General features: G+C 45.5%; 1 protein-coding gene across 17 annotated transcripts in view; it reads left to right on the forward strand.

Moving 5' to 3' along the window:
• ADGRL3 (adhesion G protein-coupled receptor L3) overlaps positions 1-20,705 on the forward strand; it is a 308,221-nt gene that overhangs the window by 126,238 nt on the left and 161,278 nt on the right. The window lies entirely within an intron of this gene.

Here is a 20,705-nt window from a genome sequence, read left to right on the forward strand (position 1 = left end):
CAGTATTGCCAGTAGTTTTCATACTGAAATTTAAGATGGGTAATTTAACTTTGAATTGATTTTGATTTTTTTTCTCCTTCAATTTGAGCTTTTAGGATGTGTATATTTTTGTCTCTACTGCGCATGGGTTTTCTGAAATACAGACCAGATTACGGAGAGATATACATTAGAGAAATTGTTTATTAACAGCATAAAGACTGTTGTACTCAATGCCTGAAGACTGGATCCCAGTTACTAGGAAAGAAAAATAATCAATTCCAAAGCATTAAAGAAAAAAAATTCTCTTCTGTATATGGGCTTGGATAAAGCTGCTTTCGTTTTCTGTTTGAAAGCACTGGTGCTTTTTGTACAGGCAATACTTCAAGGTCAAGGTTCACCCCATTTCTGAATTTCAGCAGATAAAAAGACCTACTTGAAGCCAATGACCATTCATTCTTCAGAATACTCTTCTTCAGAAAGGCCTCGTCATGGTTCTGTAGGGAGTTGCTCATGCACAGGCATCTAGAAGGCCTAGGAGATGGTTGTTGACTTGGTAAAAGCCATACCTGCATCTCTCAGATCTTTATTTCCACTTGTTTGCTATTCAGACTTGATTCTTTAGCAGCTGAAATCAAACACTGAGTGCAGAGCTGTCTGCAGCTGCTGCTGGGGGAAGTAGTATTGGCAATAAGCTGTTCACATGTCTGTGTGTACAGACAGATTCAAAGACTGCATTGGGTTGGAAGGGACCTTCAAAGTTCATTTTGTCCAATCCCCCTGCAGTCAGCAGGCACACCTCCAACTAGATCAGGCTGCCAAGGGCCTCATCCAGTCTGATCTTGAATGTCTCCAGGGATGGGGCCTCAACCACATCCCTGGGTGACCTGTCCCAGTATTTCACCACTCTCATAGTGAAGGACTTCCTCCTGATGTTCAACCTAAATCTCCCCTGCTCCACTTTCAAACCATTGCCCCTCATCCTATCACCACAGGCCCTTCTAAACAGTTCCTCCCCAGCCTTCCTGTAGGTTCCCTTCAGATATTGAAATTCATCTCTAAGGTCTCCCTGGAGCCTTCTCTTCTCCAGGCTGAACAGTCCCAATTCTTTCAGTTTGTCTTCATAAGAGAAGTGCTCCAGCCTTCTGATCATCTTTGAAGCCCTTCTCTGGACCCAGTCCAGCAGTAGTCCTCTCTTGTGTTGAGGTCCCCAGAGATGGACCTCGTACTGTAGGTGAGGTCTCACCAGAGCAGAGCAGAGGGGCAGAATCACTTTATAACTACATTTCAATATCTGAAGGTGACCTGCAGAAAGGCAGGGGAGGGACTGTTTAGAAGGGCCTGGGGTGATAGGATGAGGAGCAATGGTTTGAAACTAGAGCAGGGGAGATTTAGATTGGACATCAAGAGGAAGTTCTTCACTCTGATAGTGGTGAAATACTAGGACAGGCTGCCCAGGGATGTGGTTGAGGCTCCAGCCCTGCAGACACTCAAGGTCAAACTTGATGTGACCCTGAGCAATCCCTCTAGTTGGAGGTGTCCTTGCTGACTGCAGGGTGGCTGGACAATATGAACTTCTAACCTGATGCATTCTGTGATTGATACGTTTCTGTCCCTTCACCTATTTTCCCTCCTGCAGCCTCACTTGGGCAAGATGCTTTGGCAAGAGTTTTTCACAATATCAGAGGTTGACTTTGTTGGATAACATCAGTTGACCAACACTAAGATTAATAGGAGAGGCAAAAGGCCTAAACCAAACCAAATTGGGGCAGGAAGATTGTGAGGGAATGGCTAGGTTTCATGATCTAGGCTTCTCCTTCTGCAGTCAATCAAAAACATGATCCATCATCCTGACACCATTAGACTGTCTTGATTTTTTAGGCAGTGGTTTCCAACGTCTGATATTCCCAAGAAAAGTTACTGCTTTGAAGAGGAGAGAGCAACAGCCTGGTGGAAATTCTGAGGCAGTTTTATACAAGGAGAACAGGAGTCATCCAAGTGACAGTTGGGACATTGCTGCTTTCAGCCTCCTGCTCTATTAAGGTTGAAGGTTTTTTATGGCACCCTGAGGCTTGGACATAAGAAACTGTATGTTCACAGCACACCAAACAACTGTCACTGGAATGATTTTTCATTGTTGTTGTTGGAAAGTGTCCCATCGACAGAACATAAAAACATTTTGTGAGAACTTGGCCTTTTTTGGCAGGAAAGTATCAAAGGAAGGCTTTGGGATGCTGCTGTTGTCATCAGTAATGTTAAATTGGTGTTAGTTTATTTTTTTATTGTTATGTTTAGCATGGAACATTTTAGTATTACCCAAGGGGGAAAAAAAGTGAAAATAGGATTGCAGAATTGTTTGTTTGGAAAAGCCCTTTAAGATCATCCAGTCCAACCATTCTCTAACTCTACCAAGGCTGGTGCTAAACCATGGCCCTCAGCACCACATCTCTGCCTCTTGGAAACACCTCCAGGGAAGGGGGGTTCAACAACCCCCTAGAGAGCCATGGCAAAATGTCAAGTTTTTCCTCCTTGCTCCTTACCAGTTGATTGCATTTTATTACCATCTATATCACTGTCCCAGACTGGAGAGGGTCCGATCCACAGCTTGCATGGAAAGGTGCAGGCCTGCAGCAGGCAGTGAGGTTCCAACCCTTTGCACCACCTGAAGATTTGCCCATTTGTCTTGAATCTGGCTTATCAGCTCTGCAGCCCCAAGGCATGTTGCTCCTCGCTTGTTAATTGCCAGTTTAATCAAAACCTGACATGCTGTTTCAAATATGATTCCTCCTGCTGAACAACTCAAGCTGTCACAGCCTTTAGGTGCATATGTCTGATGTACACCATGAAGAACCAAAGCAGATAGCTCCAACCCGTGGTGCCATGAATCCAAGCAGACTTGAGCTGCCCAGGATTTGGGGCTGTTTAATGATGGTCACAGGGAATTGCAGAACAGTGGGGCTGGAAGGCCGCTCTGAAGATCATCTATTCCAGCCCTCCTGCTAGAGCAGGGTCACACACCCTTCTTAATTCCTTGTTAACCTCCATGCAGGAGATTATTCCCAGTGGAGCTGGTATGACAGAGTACATCAGGGATGCTTTTTTCCAGAGCCTCAGCTCCTGTGTTCACAGAACATTCAGTTCTGTTTTGTAGAATAACAGGATGGCTTAAGTTGGAATGGAGCTCAGAGGTTCATAGAATGGTTTAGGTAGGAAGTGACCTTAAGGATCATCTACTTCCAACCCCCATGACATGGGCAGGGACACCTTCCACTAGACCAGGTTGCTCAAGGCCTTGTCCCACCTGGCCTTGAACATTTCTGCAGAGGAGGTATCCACAACCTCCCTGAGAAACCTCTTCTAGTGTCTCACTACCCTCACTGGAAAGAATTTCTTGCTAATATCCAGTGTAAATCTGCCCTTTTTCAGCTCAAAGCTATTGCCTCTCATCCTGTCACTGCAAGCCCTTGTCAAAAGTTCCTCCCCATCTTTCTTGTAGCCCCCTTTCAGATACTGGAAGGCTCTAAGGCCTTCCCAGAGCCTTCTCTTCTCTGGGCTGAATAGCCCCAACCTTTGCATCATGTCCCCACATGGGCGGGTGCTCCAGCCCTCTGAACATCTTTGTGGCCCTCCTGTGGAAGGAGTACTAAAGTCTTCTTGGATTAGTAAGTGGAAAGAGAAGCTTTAAAACTAACTATGCTTATCCAAAAGGCCAAGGAATGATTTTGGTCAGGCATTGGAACAGGCTGCCCAGGGAGGTGCTGGAGTCACCGTCCCTGGAGGTGTTCAAAAACATGTATTCAGGGCACTTGGGGAAATTGTTTATTGACCACGGTGGTGTTAGGTCGATGGGTGGGCTCATTAATCTTCAAGGTGTTTTCCAACCCAAATGATTCTTTGATTCTATAAAACACTGCTGCTGAAAAGTTGAGAGGCACAGTGAGTAAAGGTCTAAAATCCTTAAAAATAGTAAGATTTACTATTTTTTGTGGGGCTTGTTTACTTTTTTGTTTAAAAGTCCTAGAATGTAATCCCAGTATTCGGGGGTTGTCTCTCCTGACTTTCACCTGCTTGATGTTGACAGTGAAATCTCTTCCCAGCACCAGCTTTTGAGCAGTTTTGTTTCAAGCACCTGACAAACTGAGGCTTTTTCACAGGTTGTTTTTTCTTTTGGGTTGTCCTGGGAGCTCTGAGCTTGTTCCAGTCATTTGTAACCTTTGTAATCAGTTTGACTGAGGGACCTGGGGGAAACCTGCTTCCCTGCTTAGCCAGCTTGTAAAGCAGAAAGTGTAGGCGCTTGCCCTCGATCTACAATACAGATATTTGATGCCCTCTACTTCTTCTATGCAGTCACTCCCTTCTTTTGGTCTCACCCCTTAATAAAATCCATTAAGCTCTGCTTATCCTGAGCAGAAAGCTGCCTTTGTGTCAAGGAACAGGCACTTTGCAATCTGGCCTCTCATCTCCACAAAACTAATTGGAGATTTTTGGCTGGATTCTTGCAAAAGGAAATGTTCCAGAGGACTTGCTTCCTCAACAGAGCCATACAGGATTGGATGCCAAGGCCTCCAGCCTGCTGTGAAGGTGAGAAAGTCTTGTTCTTTTTGTAGATGTGTTGAGTCTTTATCTTTTTTATTTTATTTTTTTAGGGACTTTCCCCCCCCCTGCTATTTACTGTCCCTCTGTACTTCTGTTTGATTTACCTGGAAATAGCAACAGCATGATTCCTCAAATCCAGTAACTTGAGAAGGAAACACAATCTCTAATTAAGTCATCCCTGGAGGGAAGGATGATGAAAGCTTGAACTCCCACACAAAGAGGTCACCTGTGCAAAGGAGCTTAAACTCACTTTGAAATATAAGACTGGCATGGAGAGCTACACAGCCACCTTCTTCACTGGCATTCCTCTTCTTCTGCAGTGGTTGTAAAAAGGAGGTGGACTTTTGGCTGAGGTGTGCTTGGGCTTCAGCTGGTTTGCATTAGAAAAGGGAGTTTATGCTGTTCCGAAGGTGTCCTTGCCATGGTGGTGTCACCACTACTCCCAGACTGGAATTTCTTTTCAATCTCTTTTTTTTTTATTTTCTTTAAGCTACTCCAGAAATACTCTGAGTGGGCTCATCAGCTGTAAGTGAAATTCTGTCTTCTGAAAGATTCTTCGTCACTGAGCTATTCAAAAACCATTACTTCAGCTGAAATTCTCCAGTTCTCCAGCTAGAACTGGAATGGCCAACCTTGTCTAGACTGTGTTTCAATCCCAAGGAGCCAACCCAGAAATTAGACCTCCCTTTGAGTGGCACCAAAGCCATTAAATGCTATTAGATGTAATGCTAAACAAGGATTAAACAGAGCTGCTCTGTCCACCCCTGTCTCAGAAACAGAGTTCTCAAAGACTGGAACATGTTATTGAATCCCCATCTCTGGAGGTGTTTTAAAGAAGCAGAGATGTGGTGGTGAAGGCCATGATTTAGCAGCAGACTTGGTAGAGGTAGAGAATGGCTGGACTCCATGATCTTAAAGGTCTTTTCCAACTGAAACAATTCTGTGATTCTTTGCGACCATAGGGACCTTGTGCAGGTTTGGAAGTCGTGGCCCTGACATAGTTGACAATGTATGCAACAGCTTGTAACCAAAGAAACCAGGATTCAGATTAAAGCAATTAAAGCAGTCACATCACAGACTGTTAGGGGCTGGAAGGGGTCTGAAAAGATCATAGACTCCAAGCCCCCTGCCAAATGGCCTAGATAACTCTGAAATGTCTGTCAGGCTCGCTGGTGATCTTAAAGTTCTTCTTCAACCCAAACAATTATGATTCCACGATTCTATGACAAGCATGTGTTCAGCCTGGGCTCCTGACCAATAAGGTAGTCATTACTGCTGCTCCATGTGAAGTTCACTCTTTAGAAGCTGTTAATCACACATTGTCCATGTTGTCCACCTCAACCACTGTCCACCTCAACCGATATACTGCTGTTTCTTCTGTCGTGCTTGGATCATGAGAGAGTGAAGGGTGCTTAATGTCATTGACAGAGGCCAGGTTGGCCAGAGACTTTGAGGTGTCACTTTGAGTTTGTCAGCATTTTGATCAAAAGATTCAAATGCAAGGTTAAGGGTTAGCCTGTTAGAGGAAGTTAAGCTTCAGATAGTTCTCATGGCTAGCATACATAATATGAAAATATCTGCTCTCAATAAAGCAGCTGAGGGCTTATAGCTCTAAAGGAGAAGAAAAATAAAAACATTTCACAGATATGCATTGAGTTAAAAGGGACCCTTAAAGGTCGTCTTGTCCAACCCCCCTGCAGTCAGCAGGGACATCTTCAACTAGATCAGGCTGTCCAGAGACACATCCAGTCTGATCTTGAATGTCTCCAGGGATGGGACCTCAACCACATCCCTAGGCAACCTGTTCCAGTATTTCACTGCCCTCATTGTGAAGAGCTTCCTCCTCCTGATGTTCAGTCTAAATCTGCCTTGCTCAAGTTTCAAACCATTGCATTTTGTTGTATCACCACAGGCCCATCTTAACAGTCCCTCCCCAGCCTTCCTGTAGGTTCCCTTCAGATACTGAAATGGAGTTCTAAGGTCTCCCTGGAACCTTCTCTTCTCCATGCTGAACAGTCCCAATTCTTTCATCTTGTCTTCACAGGAGAGTTGTTCCAGCCCTCTGATCATTACAGTGGCCCTCCTCTGGACGGTCTTCAGCAGGTCCTTCTCCTTCTTGTGTTGGGGGCTGTAGAACTAGACACAGTACTCCAAGTGAGGTCTCACCAGAGCATAGCAGGTTGGACAAGGTCTTGAGCAATTTGGTGGAAGTTGTCCCTGCTCATGGCAGAAGGGTTAGAACTAGATTAACTTTAAGGTCCATTTCTATGATTCATAGCATGATTTCATTGCAAAGACAGGAGCTGGAGGCAGAAGGAATTGAAAGATATTCAACTGGGCTGAAGCACACCAGATTTAGGTATATCTTTTGGCCCTCATGGTTTTATCTTCAGCTGTGCCGTACGTTTCCTGTAATCCTTGTTGTCTGGCACACCTCTTCCCCTGCATGTACACAGTAACTCGAGGGACTCAGGACATTTGGCAATACCTTGGGCCCCTTGGCTGGCCCTAGCAAGACAGAACAGTGCCCTTACAAACCTGTCTGCTCCGCTTGCAGGGGACAGCCAGCCAGCATGACTCAGGCAGTGTGAAGGAGGTTCAGCCCGGGATTGATATGTATTATTCAAGAACTTCCAATCAGGATCTTATTTTCTTAGTCAGTGTCCAGCCTTCTAATCAAAACTGTCATCCAGAGGCCTACAGGAATGTTGTGTGAACTGAGATAAGAATAATCCAGAGACACGCTTGAAGGGCCTTAAAGAATTCAGGTTCCAAATGCAGAATATCTGATACTAAGAGAAGCTGTTTGACCTTGTATGAAGCATCTGATCTGTAGAAGGATGTGTAATGTACTTGGCTTCTGTTCTGTGCTCAGTTATTTTGGAAATCAGTGAGCTTGTGCAGTTTCTGACCCACTGCAACCTTCTCAGTCTTTGGCCCTGTAGAAAGAAAGAAGTGTAGGATGGCAGCATGAAGGGAACAGATGGTGCAGTCTCCTGTGTCATGCCTGGCTTTGTGAAGCAATGCAAGTGGCCAGGATGAAGTTTATAAAGTCTAGTTAACTTCACCAAAACTAAAATTGATGAGTGCAGATTTCAGATATTTTTAAATCTATAAATCAGTAATTCTGCTGCATGGGCCTTTAAAAATTATAAATATTTGCTACACTGAGCATAGGTTCCCCCAGATGAGTTTACAGAAGGCAGGAAAAGAGGAAAGATGGACTTCATCAGTACCTGAAGGGGTCTATAAGAAAGCTGGGGAGGGACTTTTTATGAGGGCTTGTAGTGATAGGATGAGGGGCAATGGCTTTGAGCTGAGAGAGGGGAGATTTAGACTGGAGATTAGGAAGAAATTCTTTCCAGTAAGGGTGGTGAGACACTAGAACAGGTTGCCCAAGGATGTTGTGGATGTCCACTTCCTGGAGGTGTTCAAGGCCAGGTTGGATGAGACCAGCCTGCTCTAGTGGAAGGTGTCCCTACCTATGGTGGAGTTATTTGGACTAGATGATCTTTAAGGTCACTTCCAAACCCAACCATTCCAGTATTGTATGTTTTGACACTTAGATAGGAAAACTGTGAAGAAGGGCCCAAAGAGCTGTGGACTTGGAAAGTTTGGTTAGAATAGAATAATAGAATTGTTTTGGTTGGAAAAGATGTTTAAGATAATTGAGTCCAACCTAAGACCACCGTGGCCGTTAGCCACAGGCAAGGATAAAAATAGTGCAGAAGCAATGACAACTTCAAATTGTCTTTGCAAGGTGCTTTTGGACTGTTTGGCACTGCTTCACCTGCTGGTGCTGGGGATTTCTGGAGTTCCTAACGAAGGAGTTGGAAAGAGATGTTGTTTTACTGGCTGTGACAGCAGCTTGCTTAATCTTTGCTATAAAGCAGTAAAAGTGCTCTCAGGATTTGACCATCAAAAATTGTATTTCAAATTTTCAGTGGTGCAGAAAGGTTACAGAGATATTCTCAGCTAGGGACAAGGTTTAAAAATGCTGAGGTTTCATTTCCTTTGAGCTGAGGCAAAAGGGAACTGATTCCTAATGATTGTTGAAAAAATGCTCAGTAAGATTTTTTTTTTTGATGGTTGAATCAGTAGCTTGTCTGTTCTTGGCACTGGATATGAACTCAGGCCTATCCATCACAAAATTACAGAATGTTAGGGGTTGAAAGGAACCTCCAGAGATCATGAGGTCCAATCCCACTGCAAAGCAGGACCACTTAGGGAGGGTCTACATCCAGGTTTTGAAGATGTCTGGAGATGGAGAGTCCACAACCTCCCTGGGCAGCCGTCTCCAATGCTCCAGTACCCTCTCACCAATTTTTTTTTCTTGTGTTGAGATGGAATTTCCTGTGACTGAGTTTACATCCATTGCCCATATGGTGGTTTAGGCTGGGTGCCTCCTGTTACTGCCACATAAGCTACACCTCCGGTGTCCCGAGTGTCCAACCCAGTAAGGGGGACACAGGGAACGGCGTATTTCTACCCATAAATCCTGCGCCCTATAAATCCATCTGCAAAGTCATTCTCCTCCTCTTTCTTCCCTCTCTGCTCCCATGGGAGATGCTTCCTATCGGCTAACGGTGGGGGAGTATCTCAAGGCTCCTTAGGCCTGTCTAGGCCTAATGCCAGGAGGAGGTGGGGGCGGGGGGGGCAGTCTCAGACCTGGCCAGCGTGAGGCTAGCCTAGCAGTGGGAGGGGGGAGGAAGAAAGAGCCCTGGGGGTTTTGGGTATACCCTCAGGTGGGGAGAAGGGAAGAGTTGGGAGGCCTTTGGGTGTTATGTAAGGGACTCTGTATGCTTTGGGCTATTCTTGCCACTGTGCTTTTGTAGTTTCACTAATTGCTTTTTTCCATTTAAACTTTCCATCACTCTTCAATACGTTTGTGTGAGTGTCATTCTTTTGTCCCTCATGGGGTAAGAGAGGTCTCAAACCAGCACAGCCCCTCATCCTATCACTGGGTATCAGTGAACAGAGACTGTCTCCATCCTCCTGACACCCACCCTTCAGATATTCATAGATGTTAGTAAGGTCTCCTTTTAACCTTCTCTTTTCCAGAGAAGGGAGGGAACTGGGGTTGTTTAGTCTGGAGAAGGAGAGGCTGAGGGGAGATTTTACTGTTCACTACTACTCCCTGAAATAAGGTTGGAGCCAGGTGGGGGTGGTTCTCTTCTCCCTAGTATCAAGTAATAGAATGAGAGGAAATGGCCTGAAATTGTGCCAGGGGAGGTTTAGTTTGGATATTAGAAGAAGCTTCTTCACTGAAAGGGTTCTCAAAGACCAAACAGGCTGCCCAGGGAGGTGGTTGAATCCCCATCTTGGAGGTGTCTAAAAGATGCAGAGATGTGGTGCTGAGGGCCATGGTTTAGCAGCAGACTTGGTAGAGTTAGAAAATGGCTAGATCTTAAAGGTCTTTTCTAACCAAAATAAATCCATGATTCGGTTCTATGATTCTCTGATTCTTCATGCAGCTAGATTAATGATGGACAGTGCAGCAAAAGTAGGTGACCTCCCCTCTTCTCTGCCCTCTGTGAGACCAAATTGAAAACATGGATCATTTAGGACGCTTTTGATTGAGATAGAAAACATGAAAACAGAGCAAATGTCTGTCAGAGCTGGATCAATTTGCCCAAACAGCTCAGGTTTTTTTGGCTGACAGCATTTTAGCACTCGGAGGGGAGTTGTCAAAATCTCTCTACAGGCAGCTGTGTCCTTCATGCTGAGACATACCTCATATTATCTCAAAAAGAAAGAAGTAAAAAAGGAAAAGGAAAAAAAATAATGACTTGGTGGCTTAGATTACTGTTGGTTTAGGTTATGGAGAAAATCTCCACCCTTGTTTCATTTCTTCACCAAATAGTGTGATGTTAATCCCATTTATTGCTTCATCACTTGCTTTGGGCTGGAGCCTGTCCCCTCTTGAGGGACCCTGCACCACAGCTGAAGCTTGGCAGCAAGATGGAAGCAGAGCAAGGCAAGGCTGTCCAGCTCCCCTTGAAGATCAAAAGAAGTGATTAATGAAGTTAGGGCATGCTGACCTACTCAGAAAACAAATTACTCATCTCTTTTCACTTCCTTAATGAGAGCAGTTGATAAAAACACCTTTTTAATGCCTTCTTGTCTGTCAGTCCTTTCTGGGCTGCAGTCACAATGAGGAGGAGTTGTAGAAACCCATGGGAGATAAGAGTTAAGATCTGCATGGTTTGAGATTGTGTGACCATGGAAGGCAGAGTTCATAAAGCTGGACAAGGGAATGTAATTGGAACCCAGAGAAGCAGGCCTGTGTGCTGGAATTGTTTATTGAAGGCTTCCAGGAGACTGACTTCTCTGACATAAATGAGTGAAGTCTCACCTGCTTGAGAGGTGGTGGAGAGAGAAGACATTGAAACAGAGGTATAAGCAGTACCAGGGAGGCATGACATGGGTCTGGAGACCATGCTACAGGCTGGAAAATAAGGGCAGAATTGGAGGGGACATGTGCTATAGGCTGTCACAAAAGCAGGAAAGCAAGAGTGACAAGTTCTTAGATCACATCTCACAGTATTTGAAACCACAAGACACTTCAATTACCATCTCTAGGCTGGTGACTCACAGATCTACCTGTCTGCTCCAGACCTGTCTCCTACCATGTAATCCAGCATCTCAGCTGAGCTCTCTGACAATCCCCCCTGGATGCTTTGCCACTGAAATTTAAGCTCAGCATGGCAAGAGCTGCTTCCCGATTTCTCCTCTGCCCCCACTGCTCCCCTTCCTGCATGAACAAGGGCAAGACTAGTGACAGAAGGACAGGACTGTGTCCCAGGCTCTGCCTGTGAGCAGTGAGCGTGCTGGTGCGGTGTTGGGCTTTCGTTAAAAACCCTGACCTGGAGCTGTGAGATGGAGATCTCCATATTACGCTGGCAGGTGGATGAAAAGCTGTCTGAAAGGCACCAAAGAAAGGATGCAATTGGGGGGAGCCTCCCTGGGGCAAAGGGAGAGGCTGGCATGGGGACAGAGGTGACATCCAGTTACAATGCCACTACTGTTCCCAGGTGCAGTTCACGTTACGGTGAAGCTGATAGCTGTCCCCATCCCACCCCTGGCTCTTTTCTTCTTGCTCCTTTCCTCTGCATCAGATCTGGCACTGCCACCACAGCATCCTGAATTGGTTCTGCTCATTGAGCCAGTGGGAAACCAGTAATTACTGTTTTGGCTGAGTTGTTTTCCATCAGATCAGCTCTGCCTTGCTCTCTGCTTGCATTCATTGCCAGATCTGCCTGCAAATGGGGGGATGGAAATGCCTGGCCATTACTCCCAGGGGAGGGAAGACTGCAGTGAAACAGGTGAGATATAACACGGAGCTGCAGCCTTGGTTAGTTGTGCTCAGCTAAGAGAGAAAGGGGGGACCAGAAATGTGGGCAAGAGTGAGAGGAAAGCAGCAAAGGACAGGCCCTAAAGGAACTGGCAGGGAGAAAAGAGCAAGCAACAGGCTAAAAATAAGTCAGAAACATCTCAGGCAGGGAGGCAATGGGATTCCTCTCCCTCCTTTCAAGAGAGGCACGCAGGCCAACTTGAAAGGAGGTTGGAGCCAGGTGAGGATTGGTCTCTTCTCCCTAGTAACAAGTGACAGGATGAGAAGAAATGGCCTCAAGTTGCATCAGGAGAGGTTTAGGTTGGATCTTAGAAGAAAATTTTTAACTGAAAGGGTTCTTAAAGACTGGAAAAATCTCCCTAGGGAAGTGGTTAAATTCCCATCCCTGGAGGTACTTAAAAGCTGCATCGATGTGGTGCTGAGGGCCGTGGTTTAGCCCCAGACTTGGTAGTTAAATAATGATTGGACTGGATGATCTTAAGGGTCTTTTCCAAACAAAACCATTCTCTGATTCTAAAGGGAGAAGGATTAAATCTTTCGACAGTAAGATCTGCATCTCAGCATCAGGGAGGGAGCAGTAAGCAGCCCTGAACAGTTACCATTCAAAACAACATAAAGAATAATGCTGCCTGTGTAGGAGACCGACTGGATGGCTTTGGCTAGGTTTCTTCCCAGATAATGTTCCTTGGCGAGGTTTCCCCCCCCCCATACTGTTCCTAACTTCTCCATCCCAATTCTTTTAAACCTCCTCTGAGGCAGAACAGGCTGTCTTGACCTGCTAAGGCAGTTTGAAACGTACTGTTTGACTTCTGGGATGAGAGTAGAGTAAGGACAGCAGGAGCTGGCACAGTGCTCTTCGTATCAGCTTAAATCTTTGAGAGGTGGCCAAGAAAACCTCTCTGGGCTTTGCTGTACTCACTTGCTAAACCCACTCTGTGTGGTTTGTGGTTACCAATATTCATCATCTTCCCCAGGGCTCGGAGGACGGCATTACTCCAAATCCCATGGTCTCCTCTGCACCAAAAGCCCTCTCCTCCTTTTCTCTCTTTCCCAGAGCAGGTGTCTGGTAAATTGAATTTCATAGCACAGCAAGCACATCTGGGAGGGGAAGGGTAATACAATGTATCGTGTTTGGTTAGCCTGCCAGGCATGCTTTTGGGGAGGGAAGCTCAGAAAATGTACAGCCCAGCAGGTCAGCTCTCTGCCTTGGGCACAGGTGGAAGCCAGCCCTGGATATAGCCTTGCTTCAGGTGCTGCTGTATGGAGGGAAACCAAGAGGTGTCTTACCCCTCACCACAAGAAAGACATTAAGGTGCTGGGGCAGGTCCAGAGAAGGGCAGCTAAGCTGGTGAAGAGCCTTGAGCACAAGCCTTATGAGGAGCAGCTGAGAGAACTGGGGTTGTTCAGCCTGGAGAAAAGGTGGCTGAGGGGAGACCTTCTTGCTCTCTACAGCTCTCTGAAAGGGGGTTGGATTGAGATGGAGGTTGGTCTTTTCTCCTTAGTAATAAGTGATAGAAGAAGGGGAAATAGCCTCAAGTTGTACCAGGACAGGGTGCACCATCCACCTCCAGGGATGGGGATTCAACCACCTCCCTGAGGAGCCTGTTCCAGTCTTAGAGAATCCTTTCAGCAATGAAGGTTCTTCTAATACTCAACCCAAACCTCCCCTGGTGCAACCTGAGGCCATTTCTTTTTGTTGAACAGAAAGCAAACATGATCAGGAGCCAGAGGTCCCTGCACATGCAGCCACACTTGCAGCTACCCACCTTTTTCTGCTGCAGCTGGTTTAAGCTTGTGATGGTTCCTGGTAGGAAATAGCAGAAGTAAAATGGGAAGAGAACAAAGATAGTGAAGTCTGAGAGCACCCGTTGGAGAAAAAGGTTTTCTTGTATTCAGAGACATGCACAGTTTCAAGAGAAAGACAGGGAAACAGCCCTGGAAGGGAGAGAAGAAGAGGGAGCAGATGAGTTGCTGCTACCCTGAGAAGTTAAAAGGGCAATGAAGATGAAAGAGAGATGTAGAGATGGAAGAGAGCTACTCCACAGAAGTCCATGAATAAATGAAGTGGTGGACGGAATCAGCGCTAAGTCTGACAGCTCTGAGGTAGGGAATGGCTTTATAAAAGCTTTATTTAAAAAGAAAGCTTTTAATGTAAAATGGAAAAGGATGGGCAGTGAGGAAATGATGTTTTGTAAAGATAGTCATTGATGAAAGGCAGATTAAAAAAAAGGCTGCCAGGAGAAGTCTGAATAGATAGGTCTGAATGAAATTTGTTTAATGGCCCTTTTGAAAGAGTTTGTTAGCAAACCTAGCAGCTTTTCCATTCCTCTTTCCATATGTTTTTATATATGCTGGTGTATTGCAGGGCTGAAAAATGGCTCATGAGTGAGGAAAAAAAAAGGACAAGGAAAAAAATGGACTAATTTTGGAAATTAAAGAGGATGGGAGTAATGATCCTGGAAATTGCAATCCAACAAAATGGGCCATAGTCTTCACTTGGATAATAAATCAGGTTTTTGTAAAAATCCCATTTAACAGAAAATTACAGAAATGTGGCCAAAAAGTAGTGCTCTGGTTTCTACAGATCAGATCACTTCAGACAAACCAGACTGCTTTTGGAAATGGAAATTCCCAGTTGCATGGGAAAAAGGCTACAGCATGCAAAGTGTCTCAGATCTATGATTATAGAATTGTTTTGGTTGGAAAAGACTTCTAAGATCATTGACTCCAACCTTCAGCTCAACACCACCATGACAATTAAACCATGTCCCAAAGTGTCATGTCTATACATTTGTTGAACACCTCCAGGGATGGTGACTCCACCACTTCTCAGCCAGTTCCAATGCCTGAGCACTTTTGCAGCAAAGAAATTTTTCCTGATATCCAGTTAGTAATGTCCAGAGGGACCTGGACAGGTTTGAGCAGAGGCCAGTGCCAAGTTCTAGAGGTTAAACAAAGCCAAATGCAAGGTCCTGCACCTTGTTCAGAGCAATCCCAAGCACAACTGCAGGCTAATGGATAGAGAGCAGTGCTAAGGAGAAAGACTTGGGGGTGCTGGGAGCTGAGAAGCTCAACATGAGCCAGCAATGTGTGCTCACAGCCTAAGAAACCAGGTGTGTCCTGGGCTCCATCCCCTCCAGCTTGGGTAGCAGGTAGAGGGAGGAGATTCTGCCCCTCTGCTCTGTTCTGCTGAGACTCCACCTGCAGTGCTGGGTCCAGTTCTGGTGCCCCAACACAAGAAGGACATGGATCTGTTGGAGGGGGTTAAAAGGATCCCCCAAAGATGACCAGAGGGCTGGAGCACCTCTCCTGTGGGGATATAATGAGAGAGTTAGGATTGTTCAGCTTGGAGAACTGGAAGGCTGCCTTAAGTTCTCCCCAGAGCCTTCTCTGAACAGCCCCAATTCTCTCAGCCTGTCCCAATAGGGAAAGTACTCCAGCCCTCTGGGGATCTTCATGGCTCTCCTCTGGGCCTCATTCCACCTTGATGAGCTCATGGAAAATAAAAACATACCAAAAGAGGCTGGAAAATGCATAGAAAACTGAACAAGTGATGTAGTCTGACCATGGCAGACAAAAGTGTGTTGCAGTGATTGCCTATGGCTGAGGACAATAAAGAGAGGGGATCCCACCCCTTGACACAAATAGTTTGAGGCATATTTCTTTAAGATACTTATCTCTTGGTGGCTTCCCATTGCTGGAGCTGAGTCAGGCACAGAACACAACTGCATTTCGAGTGCATGCTTGTGAGTGCCCACCACAGTACTGCGGGTACTGACCAGGAGGGAAAAGTGAGGAGCACCCCGTCTGGTGTGTTTAGTTATCTTCATGGCATTGCCAGTGCCAGAGCTTTAGAAAGCAAGTCATGAGATGTTTAGGAAGTCTCTCATCATACCTTTTTAGAAGTCTTATTTCTAGTCTAGTAAATGTTGGCATTTGTTTTCTTTGCTTTTGGAGGTTTGATTTTTTCAGTATCATGTTCCCTGGTCAGGTTTTCTCTGTGGCAGTACACAGTAAAATCTCAGGGAGATGATGAGCAAGGGCCAGGCAGGAGGGTTTCCTGCCTGCATGCACGGCAACAGGAGTTGTCCATTCTCTAGAAAAATGCAGTATGATGGTCACTACAAATCCAGCATGGAGTCAGGAGGGAGATCTGCCCTCTTAGGTGCTACAAACAGTGGGTATGAGAGCAGCAGGATGAGTGAGGTGATTCTTTCCCTCTATTCTACTCTGATTAGACCCCACCTGGAGTGCTGCAGCCAGTTTTGGTGTCCCCCAGCACAGGAAGGAAATGGAACTGTTGGAGAGGTTCCGGAGGAGGCCACGAAGAGGATCAAAGGGATGGAGCACCTCCCCTGTGGGGCATGCTGCAAGAGCTGGGGCTGTTCAACTCAGAGAAGAGAAGGCTCCAGGGAGACCTTAGTGCAGCCTTTCAGTACCTGAAAGGGGCTACAGGATTGTTGAGGAGAGACTTTTGAAAAGGGCTTGTAGTGACAGGATGAGGGGCAATGGCTTTGAGCTGGAAGAGGGGAGATTGAGACTGGAGATTGGGAATAAATTCTTTCTAGTGAGGGTGGTGAGACAGTGGAACAAGTTGCCCAGGCAGGTTGTGGATGCCTCCTCTGTGGAGGTGTTCAAGGCCAGGTTGGATGGGGCCTTCAGCAGCCTGGTCTAGTGGAAGGTGTTCCTGGCAATGCCATGGGGATTGGAACTAGGTGATGTTTAAGGTCCCTTTCAACCCAAACCATTCTGTGATTCTGTGTTGCTAAAAGGACTGGGGGGAAGTGTTTAACAGACAACCAGGTGAGATGGCTTTATTGCTATTTTCCTTGGCTGCTCCATGCGTTCATTCACAGATGTTTTCTTTTCCTGTGGTTTTTCTATTGTGGCCTCTATAAATGACTAAATCTCTCAGGGGCAGATTTCTCAAGATGTTATTTTTTCTCTATGAGTATCCAGATCCTTTTATTTAAAAAAAAAAAAAAAGTGTTTTAAAAATCCCTTAGGCCAAGCTGTTTTGTTTCCTTCAGTACTCAGAAATCATTTTCTTTGCTCTTCTAAGTTACTGGCTTTTAAAACGTGTGACATTTCTAACACGTCAGGTGTTCTTCTACCCTGCAGTCATCTGCTTTTCCTCAAGCCACATCATAATGTGGACTTTCAAGGTCATATCTCTGTTTTGCTCCTCAAACTGATACTATCAAAATTCCTTTTTTTCCCCCATTTATACACCACGTGCTTATGGCCTGGCTTCTATGGGTGCCATACATCTGTCCTCGTTGAGAGAGGTGGCATGAGCAGAAGATGAGGAGTTTGTGGCTACCTGTGTCACATCTGCTGTTTGCCACCAGATGATTTTGTGCTTAAGCAATGTTGGCTAGACCTGAATCCTTGAGGTATGAAAGAAAAAAAAAGCAGATAAGGATTGACCCATGGTTGTCCTCCAGCTCATTGCTCCCTCTGCTCCTGCCACTCATAGGGAGCCATCGCCATTGACCCACGTCAGTGGCAGGACCTCACCAGCAAGAGGAATGAGGGAAATGAAGCCCAACCTTAGAGATTAGATATAAAATTGGCATCTTTATCACATGTTACTTTGTTGATTATGTTTAATTGGTGTTTATTTTTTCTACCTGGGAGCTGGCTGCAGAAACACCAGATGGTTGTAGTCAGGGTGGGATTTAGAGAAGGCTGTGCAAGCTGTCAGGACACTAGGCATGTTTAATTTTTCATCAGTAACAGAGACTTCTTGACCTTTGGAATTTTGGTATTTTGTAAGAAGCTGCTTGTTTGTGGTTTTTGTTTTTGGTTTGGGTTGGGTTGGGGTTTTGTCTGTGTTTTTTTTTTTTTCTCTGTGTTTTTCTTATTATTTAAAATAACTAAAAAGCAAGCCACTGATTTAAAGAGGTGCAGTTATTTTGGAGCATCCTGCAAAAGCTGAGGAGGACCTGACACTGACCATGTCTTTCCCTATAAGAACTGATGCCACATCAGTATTGGTTAGCATGTGGGCAGCTCTTCAGGTTGAAATTATCATCAAACAGGTTCAGGAGTTAATAGATATGAAGGTGGAAATGAAGGCTTGAGAAGTAGAGAGATGATCACGCAGGTGGAAGATGAGTCCCATCTCCTGGTGCTGCATTGCTGTCAGCTCAGATGCAACATGCAGAAAAAACAGCTGAAGGACCAGGCAAATTGGAAGGGGTGTTGTTGGGTGTTTCTGTCATCCCTTTTTTCATGAAGGCTTTCACATTCCCCTTTTCAAGTGTTGTTCTACAGTAGCTCGAATTGGAGAGGTGAAGATTGGTATCATAGAAGCATAGAATGGTTTGGGTTGGAAGGGACATTCGAGATCATCTACTTCCAGCTCCCTGACATAGGCAGGGACACCTCTGACTAGAGCAGCTTGCTCAGTGCTTTGTCCAACCTGGTTTTCAAGAGTTTCAGGCTTGGAGCCTCCACAACTTCTCTGTCAACCTATCCCAGTGCCTCACCACCCTCATGGGGAAGAATTTTTTACTCATGTTTAAAGTTCAGCTTCTTCTACCTTGGTGCCATTATTGCCCGTCCTGTCACTGCAGGCCTTTGTAAAAAATCCCTCCCCAGCTCTCCTGTAGCCCTGGTCAGATACTGGAAGGCTGCTTGAAGGACTCCCTGGAGCCTTCTCTTCCCCAGACTGAACAACCCCAACTCTCAGCCTTTCCCCATAAGAGAGCTGCTCCAGCCTTTGGATAATCTTCATAGTCTCCTCTGGAACTGCTCATTTCTAGCACTGGGACTTGAAGTAAGCATCTGCAGCTGCAAAATTCACACAAAAGGGAATAGGAGTTGATGTTACTTGGCCAACATGAGCTGCACTAGAGATATAAGCAATATCAGTCTTCAGATCTTGCAGAGGTCCATTGGGTAAAACTGTAAAGGTTTTAATGAAATCAGTGGCTAAACTTTTAATACTATTAAAGTCAGAAAGGTTATTGCTCTGATCCTCTAGTTTGGCCTCCTGACCTAACATTTTCTCCATATGCTTGTGAGCCATGGCTTGCTTTATCACTCCCCCCCCCTCAACATTGCCTCCCTTTCCTCAACCTTCTCTGATGTCACTGTTGCCACAAAACCCTAGCTGTTTTGTTATTTGAAGTAAAATCAAAAGAAAACAGTGATGTTGGTGATTAGGAAGAAGGGTTACAATGTGTTTTGATCTGAAATGTATAACTGGGGCCACAGATAGCAGTGAAGAGCCTTTGTTCCTTGTGTAAGAAGACTATGATGAGTCTGAAAAGCAGCTAAGCTGGCACTCATGCCCAGAAAATGAAGCACATCATTTGTTGTGCTGACCCAGTTGTTTGGGTCAGACGGACCTTAAAGGTCATCCAGTTCCAGCTCCCCCATCATGGACAGGGACACCTCCCACTAGACCAGGTTGCTCCAGGTCTCACCCAGCCTGGCCTTGAACAGCTCCAGGAAGGGAGAAACAACAGCCTCCCTAGGCAACGTCTCCCAGTGTCTCACCACCCTCACTGGAAAGAATTTCTTCCTAATCTCCAGTCTATCTATCCCCTCTTCCAGCTTCAATCTCTCCCCTCTCATCCTGTCACTACAAGACCTTGTAAAAAGTTCCCCCCCCCATCTTTCTTGTAGCCCCCTTTAGGTACTGACAAGCTCTTCCAAGGTCTCCCTGGAACCGTCTCTTTTGTCTTTTTTTTTTTCCTTTCCCATTAATATTTTATCTCCCTGAAGAAATGTTTTCAGCATATTACGTACAGCAGCCTGCTGTGCTCATGGTATTCCTGGGTGTCATTACAAAGAAGCCCGAAGACCATTCTGCCTCTCTGCTGCCTAGGATGCTAGCTTAGAAATTGCTTGGAGCAAAACAGCAAATGCCAACAGGGAGCTGTATTAATTATTTGGAATGTGTCTCCTAAGAGGAATCAGCTACTTTTGTTTCAGCAAGAATATTACTTGAAACAGGAAGGTTACTCTAACTGTTATTGTAATCTATGTGTCATTAACTTTCTGTGTTTATGAAAAAAAAAAAAAGAGATTAATAGCCCTGCAAATTGTGCTGGTAAATAGATGAATTATAGCAACATGGGTTTGGTTGGAAGTGGAATTTTCTTGATACAGTTACCCCCAAATTACTGAAGACTGGAGACTGGGAAACTGCCTCATCATGTTAGGAAGCAAAAACCTTCCTGGGCTGAAAGTGATGCAATGCTCTGCAAAGCCACACCTGCATCTCCTGCAGTGGGAAAAAAGCAGATGTGGTTGTACTTCATGCCACACTTCTTTCACAAATTACTGTGATGCAGAAAGGCTTACTGCCCTCTCAAGAGTGAGATTAACAGACTGAAAGGGAATTAAGGAAATCAATTGTCTTCTGAAGCATACCCCTACCTAGAGTACTCTGTCCAGTTCTGGTGCCTCCAAGACAGGAAGGACATGAAACTGTTGATACAGGTCCAGAGAAGGCCATGAAGATCATTAGAGGGCTGGAATGCCTTCCCTATGGGGACAGGCTGAGAGAGTTGGGGCTGTTGAGCCTGGAAAAGAGAAGGCTCCAGGGAGTCCTTCAAGCAGCCTTCCAGTACCTGAAGGAGGCTACAGCAGAGATGGGGGAGAGACTTTTTACAAGGGCTTGTTGTGATAGGATGAATGGCTTTGAGCTGGAAGAGGGGAGATCTAGACTGGAGATTAGGAAGAAATTCTTTCCAGTGGGGGTGGTGAGACACTGGAATAGGTTGCCCTGGGAGACTGTGGTTAACCCCTCCCTGGAGGTGTT

The sequence above is a fragment of the Indicator indicator genome, chromosome 8 (assembly GCF_027791375.1).
Source record: "Indicator indicator isolate 239-I01 chromosome 8, UM_Iind_1.1, whole genome shotgun sequence".
NCBI lineage: Eukaryota > Metazoa > Chordata > Aves > Piciformes > Indicatoridae > Indicator > Indicator indicator.